We start from the raw sequence: 16,678 nt of genomic DNA on the forward strand, positions 1-16,678 counted from the left end.
AGCATCTTACAGAATGATTTCCAACCAACTTGCAGCAGATGGCATTACCATTGCTCGCAGAACAGTAAATAAGAGACTATTGGAAGGTGGACTAAAAGCATATCGTCCCAGAAAAATGCCTCGCCTTACTGACAAGATGAAACAGGCTCGTAAGGCCTGGGCAGAGGCTCACGTTGACTGGATATCTGAGCAATGGGAGAAGGAAAGAGTTCAAAATGAAATGAAATGAAAAATGAAATGAAATTTTGAGTTTTACGTCCCACGGTTATGCCGGTTAGGCTAAAGGAGACGGTGGTGATGAGTAATGAAGGAAATGGTGGAATGAAGAGTGAGAGGAAACGGGAGAACCCCGAGAAAACCCACGCACACGGTGTTTGTCCACCACAAAGTTCACTTGGCGGGAGCAGGGTTTGAACCCGAGACCCCTAGCACCAGAGGTGAACGCTCTACCTCTGAGCCACAAAAGAGTTCAAAATATTCATGTAAAAACGTTAATAACACAAATGATTAAAATTATGCAAAATATTAAACTTTACTTCCAATTTTAAGCCTTACAGACTTTCATGTCATTAAGTCTACTAGTTATTCAATTGCTTCCATCACTTTCTTCAGTTGTTCAACGCCTTATTTTGTGATCTGTATTGTTGGAAGTTGTGTTCTCTGACGAGTCTACCATTGCAGTGCTTGACGACCGTGTGCAGACAGTAAGAAGGCGACCAGGTGAGCAATTTACACCGGAATGTTTAAAGAAGACTGTAAAATTCCCTCAGAAGGTCATGGTCTGGGGAGCCATTTCTGTGCATGGAACAAGACGTTTGGAGATTGTTGATGGCACCATGGACCAGTATAAGTACAAAGAAGTTTGCTACCTCAAACAAGGGACTGGTTTGCGGATAGACCTTGGATTTTTCAACAGGATTCTGCCCTGTGTCACACGGCAAGGTCAGTGAAGACCTGGTTTGAAGAAAATGGTGTAGAAGTGCTCTCTTGGCCTGGAAATTCCCCGGATATGAATCCGATTGAGAGTTTATGGTCTGTATTGGAAGATGAAATACATGAAGTTCCCATAACGACCAAAACAGAGCTCATAGAACGTCTTATCAAAGTATGTGTTCATTCAGGTAGAATCAGGGAATTCTGCAGGAAGTTGATCACTGAAACACCTAGACGTGTTAAAGCACTTGTTAATGCCAAGGGTGGACGAACTAAATATTAAAATAGTTGTTTACTATTGACGTACTCACTATTTGTGAATAAAATTGATTTGCATTATTATTTGTTTGCTTAAATGTCGTTTTTGTAGAAAAATTATGTTTTTTTCAAAAATCCATAATAATTTGCCAGTACTATATATAAAGATCAGTACAACGTATTTTTATCAGGAGTCCTTCGTGAGTGAGTCGGTAGACGTACCGCATTTGTGGCCAATTAGTCTCGGTTTCGAGTTCAAATGGAGAACAATTTCTCTCGGATGTAAGTCGAGAAGCGGTTTGGATTCCGCTTTAAGCTTATGTGACCCTTTCCAGCATGACCCGGTTGTTGCATAATTACACCAAGGCGAAACAAACTTATTTCTGTCCATATATGATATGAATATATAGAGCAAATTATTTAAACCAAGAAAAAACTTTGTTTTTTGTTTTTTCAATAAAAACCATGGTTTTTGCCAAGCCTGCTTTCTGCGATGAACTTTTGTAGGTCAAAAATTTTCTGCAGGAATTCAATATAAAAAAAATAAAGATGATACTATCATGTTTTTATTACAGTGTTACATGCAGCATGATAAACAGTTTTCACCGGTATCCCTAGTTCGAGTTACAACCTGTAAAGTCACATCTTTTGAAAGAGTTTTGCTAAAAGAAGCAGATTTAAAATATTTATGATACGATACACCGTATTTTGTAATGAGAGCAGCTTTAAGCATTTTTTTCCCCTGATGGGGGTCCATTTAGGATATTGTATGTAAGCTTGTCTGTTGTTTACACATCATCACTGTAAATCCATCCTTTTCTGCTGGCCTTTCCTCCATCACATTAGTAACCACTGAACCTATGACAGTCGTCACCTCCCACAATTGTATCTATAATGTTAAATAAAATTTGTATTTTTGTTTTCCTATTTTCATTTCAATTTGGATTTTTTTTTTTCCACGTTTTCTTTCACGAAACTGGGCAGTGGTCATCGCGTTCAGCACCCAACAGAACACCCTCGCTTGTCACTAGAGTAATTTATTGTTCTCGGGTGGCGAAGAAATCCCAGCCCTCTGAACGAACTACACACGCGCACACACACAAATTTTAAAATTAACAGAAGAGAGAGAAAGGCAAAATTTTAAAAACTAAGGCAGTTGTACTGAAGCTTTGGAACAAACACCACGGTGGATGGTGCGTTCTATTCGTTCGTAACTTTTTGTTTCTGTATTACTCTGAATATCATCATGCGATAATTAGTGACGATAGTGTCGTCGTCGTCAATGTGCCGAACGTCCTTCATTATCTAGATTCTCTCTCTCCCGATGTGTGTATTGGACAGTGTATTTGTGTGTAGTAGCATGTTTTGGCGAGTAAGCTTCAACGAGATGTCAGTACCAGGATTTACTTCCTTCTTGTCGCAGAGGGAAGGAGGACTCAGCCCTCAGCCTCCAATCTCGAGTGTATATAAAGGAAGTAAGAGATCGAGAGTTTTCACACATTAAAACTGAGGTAGGCTGTTTAACTTTTGTTATTAATCAGACTGTTGGATGTACGATGGATCACGGTTCCATGGCCACGGTGGTTATCATCCATTTCATTACCTTTCGCCACACCTATTCATGACTTCTGTTATCATTTTACATTACTCCTTTTCTTGGCACATTTATTCAGATATTGACTGCTACTGACTCAACAGTCATTTGCCCACGATTGAAGTGACGAAAGAACATAAATGTTTGAGCGATTTTTAGTGGCAAACTTCCCAGAAACGCTACTCATTTTTTAAAATTTTTTTTATAGTTTGATCATGCAGTGATAAAACTTATTTGAAATACATTTTTTTTATGTGTTTTTAGAGACAATCCTAAAGTGAGTTATAAAATTTTCAAGTGCAGTTAAATCATCGTATCTGCATCACCACGAGAACTAGCTTTATTTTTCTTTTATCATTTTACTTTATTTTATATAGAAGGTTGGAAACATCAGTTATTATACATATTCATTGTTAATTAATATAATATATTAAAAAATCGAAATGTAACTTACGATAAATTATTTTAAATAATAACTTCCGAATATAATTGGTCACTATTAAGTTATTCAGCCCGCTAAGATAAACGTATCTCAAGGGAGAGGAATAAATTTTATTTTAAAACAAGAAATATTTGTTTTGTTATTGATAGACTACTACTACATTTCCATTGTGTTGGAAAGAAAGTATTACAGATAATTCTCGGTTATTGCACGAAGTAAATGGAATACATGTGACGGAATGTTTGTAAGCTATCATAAGGTGTGTCGTTTAATTTTAAAATCATATTTAGACTTTAGTCTCTCTATAGGTAGACCAAATTAGGCGTCGACGACCTAAAGTAATGTAGAGTATAAATATTGGCCAAGACAGATCGATCTCTAGAAGTAGATTTGTGATTTAATTTCCTGTGTATTGATTTATAGCAGCGTTTCCCAACCGGTGTGCCGCGGCACACTAGTGTGCCTCCAGTGGTCCGCTGGTGTGCCGCGAGGAAATCGAAATTAAATTATTAATTCATGGCAATCAAATTGCAAAACATAGGGGAAAATGTATATTTGTATACCACATTACTATGAACCTCTACTATGAATCTACAATTTTAATTTTCATACTCGGTTACTTTTCTATACATTTTTAATGTTGAAAAAGTATTTATCATCATTGTTATGACCATTATTGCTTCTTTAGTGTTGCAGACGGTTTCGTAATAACATTCAATCTTTTCGACAAAGCAAACATGCATACAAATTACCTACATTTGTGTTTTAAAAGTAAAAGAGATTTGTTTGTTCGTTCTTTATTTAGTGATCTTCCTTCTTAGTGAAAGGTTGGATACAGTTTTCGAAAAAGAAAGTGTATTTTTAAAAATCTGAGTCCTATATCTCATTGCAGTTGTTTTCTATTTTTAAATTAGAATGAAAAATAACATAATAATTTACCGAAAACCAGTCATCGGGCTTTTTTCTCTGTAAGGAGATCAGTAATCACAGAAATAAATTACTACGGTATTTTATATCTATATATATAAAAGAGAACGTACAAAATCCTTTGTCCGCTCATCACGCTAATACGGCTGAACCAATTTCTTTCATTTTTGGGGGGTTATTAGGATTTGGACCCTAGATGGTTTTTATCATATCACTTTAATTTTTAATTACCAGTGTCTTGAGATAATTGACCATTCAGGTGTCCACAAATCTTTTGTTAGTTCATCATAGGTAAAAATAAACGTATTTATATGCAACCCGCATGACCGTGTCACTCGGCGGGTTAACATAAATGACAGGCGATATACAGCGGAAAATAGCTTGAATCTTCTGTTTAAAATTTTTTAATTGATTTGCTTATTTTTACAGACACTTTTACTTATGCCAGCACCGGGATGACCGCAGCGAAGCGGGGCGGGTTAACATAAATGACAGGCGATATAATGTTAAGATTTACTGCAATCTTCTATGGTTTTTATCATATCACTTGAAAGCGAAAAAGTAAAAATTATCTAAGTAACAAAGTTTATTGCGTTCCGGGGTGACCGCAGCGAAGCGGGGTGAACGCTGCTAGTTTACAAATAATAATAATTCCTACATGTGTGTGCCGCGAGAATTCAAGTTACACCTGTAGTGTGCCGCAAGTTGAAAAAGGTTGGGAAACGCTGATTTATAGTAATGTATGTTTATGTTAAGTGTGAATCATCTATGTGAAGTATGTAAATACAACTATGGTATTTTCGTATTAGTATTAACTAGTATTATTAGTTTGATTTCATAAATATAAAGCAAATTATGAAACTGAATTTTATATACTCTAAAAATATATCATTCACTATATTTCATTTTCCTTGTCAATCTTCTTTCAAGTAACTCAAAATTAAAGGTCATGACCCCTATAATCTTAAATTTTCATTAAGCAATATTCTATCTTGCTATTTTGCAATTACTTTCCTAAAAGTTTTCCGTCATTTAAGTAACTGATCAAACTAATCAAACGGTTTTTCCATAGAATCGATTCTGGTATTGTCAATGCAAGTAATGTGTATACGATAGGAAAACTATTCAAATTTATCAAATGGAATTATGATAATTAACTTGTAATTTAAAATCTTGTTACAAACTTGAATTTTAATTAAAGAATCGTAATTTGGTTTAAAATGCCGTTTGTATTAATATTACATATCAGTATTATGTAACTTTGCAGACATTCAAAATTTAGAAAGTTATTTCAATGTCCATGTAGTAAATCCTTTTTATTTTTTTAAATTAATAACCTTTAAAGTAAAAGTTCAATAGAATGTCTTTTTTTTTTTTTTTAAATGCAAATGTTTTCATCACATGTTGTTACCTGTTGCTGTTTTTCTTATCTAAATTAAAAATTCTATCAATGTTATCCAAGTTCAGTGTTATCTTTTCTATTCAATCAAGTTCAGATTCCCTTTAATCTCAATTTAGGCAGAACAACAAAGCTTTGAGTATTGCTACATAGGGATCTAGCTGAGCTGACTTTCACCTAAAGCATTATTTTTTTTTTTAAGTAATCTTAATTAATTAATTCTTCGTTAATTAATTTATAATAATTTTTCTGACTACCCATTTTCCTTTTTGTATAAATTATACAGCACAATGAAAGTCAGTGCAGCTATTCCCAGAAAGTCAAAATTAGAGAACCATTTTCCTTTTTCAGTCATGCAGCATGTGTCATATGAAAGAAGATCGGGAGCAAAGCATTTTCTTTGGCATTCGCATTTTTTTTTTTTTTTTTTTTTAATTCCACTTTTAAGACTTTCCTTTCTCCAAAGCCCTGGAATCCGTTCGGAGAGGTGTTGGTCTAGAAGTGAAGTAGGAGGGGAAGTCATATTTAGGCGGCCTAGCGGACGAATCCTCGCATCTATAGCGTTTTCAGCTGTATCGAGGTTCGACTCCAGTCGGACTCAAACCCCGGTAAAGTAAATTGTGAAAAATGGCGCCGCGAACAGGCACACGAATAATGTATACCGTGAAAAACCCCAGCTTTCACATATGGCCTCAGACAATGGTATACTCAAATAACACATCATTACCGTTACTGCATCAGAGTATTTGTCTCGGAAATCTCCGGAATCAGTTCCAGCAGAAGAAACACTTGTAATTGTTAAAAATATGCGGCGTAAAAAACAGTTCAAATTAAATTTATGCGAGTCGTCCGTGCATTTAAGACATCTATACATAGAAGGTATGTTTTTTATACTTTTCTGTTGGCTATTTTTTTCCCCTCTGGCAATTTTTCTGCACAGGCACGGGAAATTTTCTGCAATCACATCGCAGTTCGCGGCATGTTCTTCTATGGGGAGTAACACTAACAACGGCCAGGCGCTGGACACACAATTTAACTGTTAACCACCTCACATATTTTACGTATTGCAAATTACAGGTATTCCCATCATTTAGATAATCACTTATACCCATTGTTATACACAGTGAAGAAACGTTTAACCAACAGAAATAAATGGTAGCTATACAATTAATATACCGTACACCAAAATACTTACCTCATATAGCCTCACTGCTGAAAGGGACGTTAAACTCAAATCACCAAAATACTAAATGAATACCCACTACGCAAGGAATTTTCGAACATCATGGTTACATTACAACAGATGTGATTAATCTGTCAAATTGTGTGTGTGTGTGTGTGTAAATTTGTTTCCGATGATTTACGTCTTATCTTACGCTGTATCGAAGCACTATTCATCCAACGGCTTAAGTGCAAAGAACTGGGAAGGGACTATGTAGAAAAATAATGTACAAGTAAACATTCTTCCTCCAGTAAAATAGTGGGAAAAAATCAGTTGCTATTTTCATTCGATTATTCTCGTATGTCTGCACAACGTACCGATATGTCATGTAACGGTTAAGCCCTCTTAAAGCAAATCTGCACCGATAAATGCAACTCCCCAACACATTTACCTATAGGAAACAATTTATAAGACAGTAATGGTTTATTTCCTGAAGGATGAAATTACATTTCATGAAACCACGTATCAGGGTTTGAAAAATCCCGGGTATTTTTGAAAAAGCCCAACCCACCTGGGTCCATATGGGTTTTTTCGGGTTTAATTGGGTTTTTCGAAATATTTCAATGTCTTTGGGGTAAAAATGTTCACATTTGATTTATATTTCAAGATTGTCATTGTCGCAACTTGCAACAATATTCTGTTCACTACTGTTTTGAAAAAAATGGCCGCCATTTTGAAATTTTACATTGAATCGCCGAGAAAATCTACACGGCAAATTTAGAACGTCTTGCTTCTATCCTCAAAATTTAAACTTAAAAGCCCGAAAATTGCACCCTGTAGCGTGGATACCCTCTAGTTGAAAAATGGCCGCCAAAATATATATACAGCTAATTTAGTGTGTCTCGTGCTTCTACTCTGAAAATTTCTATTCAAAAGACCCAAAATTGCGCCTTGTGTGGATACCCGCTATTTTGAAAAAAAAAAAAATTGCCGACATTTTGAAATTTCACGCTGGTATGCCGCCAAAATCTATACAGGAAATTTAGTGTGTCTCGTGCTTGTACCCTGAAAATTTAAGACCGAAAGTTCTACCCTGTAATGTGTGTGTAGTACAGGCAGACAAACGAACAAGTGTAGATGAAGTCATCCCAGGAGCCTTAGTAATGTTCGGCAAATATGAATACCAAATATATTAATTTAAAACAAAGATATTCATGACACATATTTTACAGCGTAAAATAAATGATTTTGTTTCTGAAGTTCACTTCCGATACTTTGCGCGTTCAATTACGGGAATTTCCCTAGCAATAGCAAGCGGTTCTTTCCTGAAAATGAATTTAAAACAATTAACAAAGAGATAATTCAGTCCACATTTTATAAAGTTAGTGTTTCAAACTGCCTTAAATGAAATTAAATATCTTTCAGCTTAAAATAAACAGTTTTATTGTTGAAGTATTCACTTCCGATGCTTTGTGCATTCAATTGCGGGAATTTCCCGAGCACTTCTTTCACGACGTGTTTTCCCCGAAAATGTAGCTTTCTTTACTGTACATCGATACTTCCACTAGTACGGAAGTTTGAATTCAGCACTCAAAATAGTAGAGTTACATACAGGGTCGTATCCAGAAGTACAGGGTGCGGCAGAGTTCATAGTGTAATTTGACTTGCGTAGTACAATGACGTGCCGCATGAATGCGCGCCAGCTCGTGCCGCATTCGTGTACTAATGAGCTGCCATTTCGAGTTTGACAGTGATATGGAGCGGTGGAGTGCACAGCATCGTGCCTTTGCTGTTGAAAGTTATTTCAAGAATAACTACTCTGTTATTGCTACCCAGCGTCTATTTCGGCAACATTTCAACTTGGGACGTCATGGGAAAGTTCCAGATGGACGGACCATTGTGAGGTGGATACGTGCATTTCGAACAACAGGTTCTGTTTGCAATAGCAAACTGGGAAGAAGTGAAAGAACTGTGCGGACACCAGAAGCCGTGGAAAATGCTCGTGCTGCAATATTGCATAGCCCAAAAAGATCTGCTCGTCGTCATTCGCAAACTGTGTATATGTCCAATCGCTCATTCAGGAGAATATTTCACGAAGATCTCCATTTTCACCCATATAAGCTGCAGATTGTTCAGGAAATTAGGCCTCGCGATTGGGTTTCACAAGAAACATTCTGCTTAACCATGCGTGATCTTCGCCAAAATCCACAAATGTTGCACACCATCCTGATGTCAGATGAAGCTCATTTCGAGTTATGTGGTTCAGTGAATAAACAGAATATGCGTTATTGGAGTGATGTCCCAGTGTGGTGTAGAGTTGCTTCCTTTGGGATTATTGGCCCTTACTTCTTTGAGGATGACAGCGGTGTGGCTGTAACCAGTGAACGCTACCTAAAGATGCTGGAATACATCGTTCCTCCTCAATTAGGCATGGTCGATGTGCATGTGGAACAATTATGGTTTCAACAAGGCAGAGCGACCTCGCATACAGCCAGAATTTGCATGGATTTCTTGCGATAGACATTTTCAGGTAGAGTAATTTCCCGGTTTGGTGACATTTCCTAGCCGCCTCGCTCACCTGATCTTTCATGTGCAGACTTTTTCTTTTGGGGCTACCTGAAGCAAGAAGTGTTCCGAACTCGTTGTGCCACCATTCCTGAGTTGAAGGATCGCATCAGAACTGCCGTCGGCAATGTCCCAGAGAATACGTTACGCCGAGTTATGGAAAGCTTCCAACGCCGCCTAGATGAATGTGTTGGCAGAGGGGGCATCATTTGACAGGAGTCATATTCAAAAAGTAATCCACGCAATGGACAATGACTTACACATTAGTAAATGGCATTGAATGTGTTGGCAGAGGGGGCATTATTTGACAAGAGTCATATTCAAAAAGTAATCCACGCAATGGACAATGACTTACACATTAGTAAATGGCATACCTTTAACTATTAATTAACATAAGAGGTAATAAATAAATTACAGTTACTGCCTGATGGTGTTTTTAATATCCTACTACGAACGCTGTCGCACCCTGTAGTAGGACTGATTTTTTTCCCACGCCCGCGGAGCAATGTAGGGGGGCTGCAAGGTCGGATGTTATGGAGGGAAGCCTTGGGAACAGGTGTCGACCGGCGGCAGTCGCCTGCGTGCGTTAGTTGAGTGTGGACCACTGTGTTAGTGACCTCCTGTTGTGACGCCTCGTCGTCAGTTGCGATGCAGCGAAATTTGGAGGAGCGGTACGCCATCAAGTTTTGCGCCAAACTGGAAAAATCGGCGACCGAAACCAATGACATGCTTACGCAGGCCTACAAGGAGGATACCATGAGCCGCACAATCACCCCATAAAAATAAAGCCAGAATGTCGAAATCGAAAGTGAAATCTATGTTGATTGCATTTTTTGACCGTCGTGTCATTGTCCATAAGGAGTTTGTACCTCCTGGACAGAGTGTAAATGCAAGATTTTACGTGGAAGTGCTCACACGGCTGCGAAATCGGATCACATGCGTGCGACCAGACCTGGTGGGGAAATGGAAGCTCCACCATGACAACGCGCCGTGCAACGGCGCGTGGATTGTGAGGGATCTCCTGACCAAATTCGGCGTTTCCACGTTGCCTCACCCCCTACAACCCTGATATGGCACCGCCGGACTTCTTCCTCTTCCCCCGTATCAAGCGGCATCGTTTCGACTCGGTGGAAGCGATCCAAGCGACGACGACGAGGGCGCTGAACGGCATCCCGGAGGACGACTTCCAGAAGGCCTTCGCGACCTGGAACGCTCGCTACCAGAAGTGTGTGAATGCCCAAGGGGCCTATTTTGAAGAGAATTAAGTCGATGTAACAAAATGTTCAACAATTTAAAAAAAAAAAAAAAAAAAAAAAAAAAGTCCTACTACTTCTGGATACGACCCTCTAGTCTTCGAGCATTAAGCTTCTTAAATCTGACAAGAATTTTTACGCTATTGCTGGTGTTGATTCTACAGAACGCTTATTTGAAGAGTAGCAACTAATGACGGAACTATATTACTGTTGTTGGAAAACAAAGTTTTACGTAAGAATACTTGTGTTACCATCAAATGTATGAAATAATACAAATGTATTTACATATTTACTGCTGGTACAGGCACCTATGGCCTTAAACTCGTCAAATGTATGGGGAATAACGTCCCCCGACGTCACTGAGTCGGCGAGCACACTTTTAACGGAAAGTATTTTCTAAAATATATAGTTGCATATTTTACTTCAAGTAGGCTATAAACACAATCCATACATTAATTTGTTCTATAATTATCTCAAGCTCAAGGAAGCTTTTTTATCCGTTCAGTGCATTTAGAACTTTATATACGTCTATCGTTGAATGTTGTTGTATACTTTAACATGAAAGCATCTAATTCGCCGAAGGAAAGTCCAAGATCTGATAAAAATCACTTTAAATGTGATCACCTTAGTTGCATCAATAATCTAACAAAAGGGTCAAAAACCCAGGTGGGTTTTAAAGTGGATTTTTTCAGGTGGGTCCAGCCCGGCGGGTTTTTTCGGGCTGGGCTCACTTGGGCAAACCCTGCCACGTATCGACATGTGAACTTGGATAGAACCAAATCGTGATTTTTTTTTTTTTTTTTTTTTTTTTTATATATATATACACGTTATTAATGTCTAACATAAACCAATGAAACCAGTCTGTACTTGGTTGGAAAATTGTGAAAATTATCCGGTCGTATATGAACTTCTGGGTTTCAAATAGAATAACAATGAATTTCAAGTTGTTGAGATACTGGTAAGTTGAGGATTACCAAACTTAAAATACACTACTCCGCAAAAGTAAATGCGTATCCCAATGGGATTCGGAGGTACCCAGTTTCGAAATCTTTAAATATATGAAAATATGTACAATATTTACTATGTTCTAAAGAACGTTACCGATATCTATTTACCGAAAATTGCAAGCCGGTACGCCTACTGTTAACTGAACATGGAAAAATAAAGAGCGACACCCCAGCAAAGTGGGGTTTGCGTATTAGATGGTACAGTTTCGAAAAAAATAATTATTGATGTCTACCAACATATATGGGTGATTCCACGAAAAAGGGAAATTTTCTGTCACGGGCATTTCTTCACACTACTACTAGAAAGAATCACCTCAATTTTTTTGTTCGGTAGTAACCGTCACAAAACAGGTATGCCATGTATAACGGTTTGCAAATATAACACGAAACATACGTAAAAAATTAATTATTACCCAGATTTCTGAACACCGTCGGCTGTCACAGAGTACAGTTGACTGCTTTTAATCAATAAATTACAACTGAAGTCACAAATCAAACATTATTTAATGGTAATTAAATGGAAGAGAACACTTCAATGTTTCGGTTTTATGGAAAATAAACCTTTATAACGACTATTTTGAAAAGCTTGACTATGCTTCGTTTCTGTCACCGCTATTTCGTCTCAACTCCATGGCAATAGAAAAAATTCTCATTGCTCTCAACAGATAGCATGGTCGTCCACATTGACAAAACCCACAAGAAGACAAGGAAGACATGTTTGGCTTTAGAACAGAAAAAGTTGTGTGCATGTGTTAAAAGCTATAGGAAAAATATTTTTGTGTGTGGAAAGCAGGTGTGTATATTTGTATACTGAGTGCACTGTTGTACACACTCATAATTTTATGAAAATGGATCACAACTTACTTAACCTTAAGCTAACCCGTTCCTAACCAGTACCCTACTTATTTATATATTACTCTACTCTACTCTACTCTACTCTACCCAACCCTAACCTACTCTACTTTTTAAAAGGGCCCTACTTATCGATGCGCAGCTGGAGCGTGTCTTGTAAAGTTTACCCAAATTTCTTTGAGAGATAAGAGTATCTAACGGATTTGGAAACAAAAAATTAGAGGAACGCTAACTTATTCAAATGTGAATATCTTGTTGATGATACGAAAAAAAAAGTTATTGGCCAAATAAACCCTCTACTACAAACAAGTCAGTTGTCTATAGTTACTTGAGGGCAGTGTCAGAATATTACAAACCGTATACACAAGTAATCGCACTGAACGTTCTAAGAACAGAACGAACGTAATGATATTAGCGACATCTTGTTTACGTGCATATCCACTGCCCTCGACACGCCTGCTTCCTACGGACGCACCTCCTCGCCGCCGCTCCGGCTCCTTTGCTGACTCGGTTACATAGCTTTCCTGCTTTTTAATGGCCACCTAGTACATGTTGGTTTGAGGTTTTTACACTGTAGTACATATAGTATATTTCTGGACACAGTATTTACACGCAAAACAATGAAGTCATCTTGAAAGCGAATACCAAAGGAATTCTTGAAACAATGCAGTAACTTTGTAAGATAGTGACAGTGAATTTCCTGATAAATGAGAAAATTTTAACGTTTCAAAGCCTGAAAATTCTGGACCTACTATACGGAACAAAGGTCAAATAAAATATCAGATTTCTTCCTTCACTTTGTCAGTTTCTCTTCTTTACTGCCGAAATAATAATACAACTTACTATTTGTGCGCACCGTATAATCAATTTTAAATGACAATTTTGCGCGCATGCTAGAGAGCAAGTCTTTTCTTTGGCTCAAACAGTGACTTTAATCGGTTCTTATAGATTTAGTCACTTCCTGGAACTGTTTGCGCGTGAGTCACTTGTTGGAACTGTTCGTGCCTTTGGTGTGACGTCTTAGTTCATATTTTTCCCACTAGGTGTCTATGCACAGTCATATGGTAGGTTGTTAGTGTGATGTCACATGTTCTGTGTGCATGTATGTGTGTGCTGCTGGTGGCATGCAGGGAGCGCGTAATTGAATTTTCGTTTCATGGCGACGATCGAGTTAGCAAATGCGATTGAGAAACCGTTTTATGAATTTAATACAACGAATTTGAGCTTGTCGTTTTTAAGTAAGTTTGTATTAGATTCGGATATTAACTCATATCGTTTTGCAGCACTTTCTGGTTTTGGTTTAATTGAAAAATGAAATGAAATTTTTGAGTTTTACGTCCCACGGTTATGCCGGTTAGGCTAAAGGAGACTGTGATGATGAGTAATAAATGGAATGGTGAAATGAAGAAAGTGGGAGGAAACGGGAGAACCCTGAGAAAACCCACGCACACGGTGTTTGTCCACCACAAAGTTTACTTGGCGAGAGCAGGGTTTGAACCCGAGACCCCTAGCACCAGAGGTGAACGCTCTACCATTGAGCCACCGCGGCCCCTTGGTTTAATTGAGTTAGGGAAAACCTATCATGGTTGTGGTCTAAGGTTGAAGATATTTTCGACGTATGGTAAAAGTGGGCGTTTACTGGTTTTTCTTGTTTGTAATAATAGCAACTGTGCTCGGTTTAATAAAACGTCGTGTGTGCGGAAAGGAACATTTTTCAGTAATGTTGAGTATTGCACATGTGTTCTTGCTATCTTATTTTTTTTCGTGTGTGGAATCAGCAATTATGAGTTCATTATTCATGAGTGTTCTCCTATGGCGAAATGGTGTGTGTTTTCTTTTTTTAATCCATATTATTTTTATCCATGATTTGTTTTGCATTTGAGTATTAGGCGAAGTATTTGGTTTGCTGGTGGTGAAGTTTTTTTTTTTAATTTTTTCCCTTCTTATGTTAGCTTTATAGTAGTAGTGTGATTATTTATTGTTTTGGATGATTTTATGGTATTTGAGCGGGGGGTTTGGGGGGCGGTAGCCCCCATTTAGATCTCAAAATTGATAGTAACCGTTTCACTTCAATTGATTTCTCGGAAGACTTTAGGAATGGCATTTAGTAACATTTTGCCCTTGTACTTACAGTATAATTCTTAACATTGTGCATTACTTTGACTGTGATAGTAACTGTAAGCGATTCATCTGATCCGGTTCCGGGAGCAGCTTAGGAATGATTCCTAAACTGCTCCGGGAACCGGATCAGATGAATCGGTTGAAGTCACTGTTTGACTCAAAGTAAAAATTTGCCTGCCAGACTACCTGGTAACAGTCATACTTTTCTTCATATTTTTCTCCTAGGTATTAGGCACCCATGATATAGCTTCTACTACTCAATGACATTTATAATTGGGCAAAATACATAAATTTCACATTAAAACATGGCGGATTCTACATAAGATGAGGAAGCACAAGTTTTGATATATCAACAGAAGTGTTTAAATCGTTTAATGGAAATTTTCACCCATCCCTATTTACTGACAATCTGTAATTAAAAATCACGATCGACACAGGCTGTACCTTCCCAATACCTTCAAGACAATCAACAAATACTTTAGTAAAGATGTCTTGAAAAAATTCGTAATCAATTCTAAATTGCCATGTTACAGCCAGTTTTATTACAATCTAAAAAGAAAACTGTAATTCATCTCAGATGTAACTTGCAAAACGAAACTACATTATACGAGTATACGATTATCTTGTTTAGTAATTTTCTCACACCTTTGACAGCGGGACTTTTTTTTTTATTGTACGCGGTAAAGAACAAAACAATATACAAGCGGATATATCTACCAAAATTTATTTTTGTTGTAAATAAGAAAAAACTTTTACTTCACAAATTCCCTCTATATTATAAAGATGCAATAACTGAACATTAAACACAATTAAAAGTTATACTTACAAAAAAACACAATCACAAATTCTTACTCTCGTCTACATTCCCACTATAGCATCCATTGCTAGTATCTTCTTCTTCGTTTTACACCACAAGCATTAATCTATATTTATCTGTGAACAAAGGTCCTCATTCCGTATCGTATCTCAATCAGTGCCAGTCTTTATAAATTTTACGAAACACAACGCAAACAAATTAGGAGCAACATTGTATTATACCGATTATCGCAAGCAAAAATACTATATATTGTATTATTTTGTGTGTTTTTTTTTACACAATCCCATTGGATCGAAACCTCCCGTACACATAACATTAGCATATAACAACGTAACGTAAATATGCAACAAGAAATTATATCCTCTAAGACCGCACCTCCATTGATTCCGAATGCGATTGCGAATGCGAATGCGAATTTCCCAACACGCTTAAATAAATAGGAGTGCTTCACTACTTCCGACCTGCGAATTGCGAAAACCGACGAAAAGATGCGAATGCTAACGATCCCAACATGCTGGGATTGTTCGTCCGAACTCGTGCGAACGGAGGATCGTCTGGAAGGAAATTGAGCGCTGCGTGAGAGAAGAAAGTTTGTTTTGCGTGAAAGCAGACGATATTGCTAGGTGCGGAGATAAAAATAAAAATAAAAATGGAAATAGATATTGATGCTTTAATAAATTGTGTATTTGATAAAGTTCCATTGTGAACCAAGCTCATCCAGATTACCACAAACGACAAATCGTGAACAAATTATGGGCAGATGTAAGTAAAGAACTTGGTTTGGAAGGTATATAAATATAATTTCCTTTGTTTTCTCTTTAAAATATGAAGATTTAATTAATACACGAACCGCAACTTTTTATTCAATTTATATTTCCTCTTCGTCCCTCAAATAATGATTTTACGAATACATGTAATTATTCACTAATATGTGTGAAACAGTAAAAATGGGTTTTTTACTCCTGGAGAAAATTTTCTTAGAAAGTTGGTTGATTTTGCAATCTCAAATTTTATTTAATTAATTTATTTTAAAGTGAAAATAGCGGTTACCACAGAAGCATAATAGCAACAGGAGCGACATTCACTCTATTTTGCACACAAAGGAAATTTATTATTATTATTATTATTATTATTATTATTATTATTATTATTATTATTATTATTATTATTATTATTATTATTGCTCTGAGAACTTTAAAATATGATTTTAAAGCAAAAATATATCACATTGAAGGTTTGAAAGAAACATTGCAATTTGATTCGCAGTCACAAAACTTCGGATGTAGTAGAGGCACGTGAATTAGCAGTTCGTATTCGCGTTCGCAGTCGCATGCGGATGCAATGGAGG

General features: G+C 37.1%; 1 protein-coding gene across 1 annotated transcript in view; it reads right to left on the bottom strand.

The window, feature by feature from the left end:
• LOC145680958 (uncharacterized) overlaps positions 1-15,458 on the bottom strand; it is a gene marked incomplete in the record, with an annotated part of 264,706 nt that extends 249,248 nt beyond the window's left edge. The window contains 1 exon segment of the mRNA XM_081752173.1: positions 15,340-15,458.
• Between the last annotated feature and the right edge of the window lie 1,220 nt (positions 15,459-16,678).

This window comes from Thermobia domestica, chromosome 3 (genome assembly GCF_964235325.1).
Source record: "Thermobia domestica chromosome 3, izTheDome1.hap1.1, whole genome shotgun sequence".
NCBI classification, from domain to species: Eukaryota; Metazoa; Arthropoda; class Insecta; order Zygentoma; family Lepismatidae; genus Thermobia; species Thermobia domestica.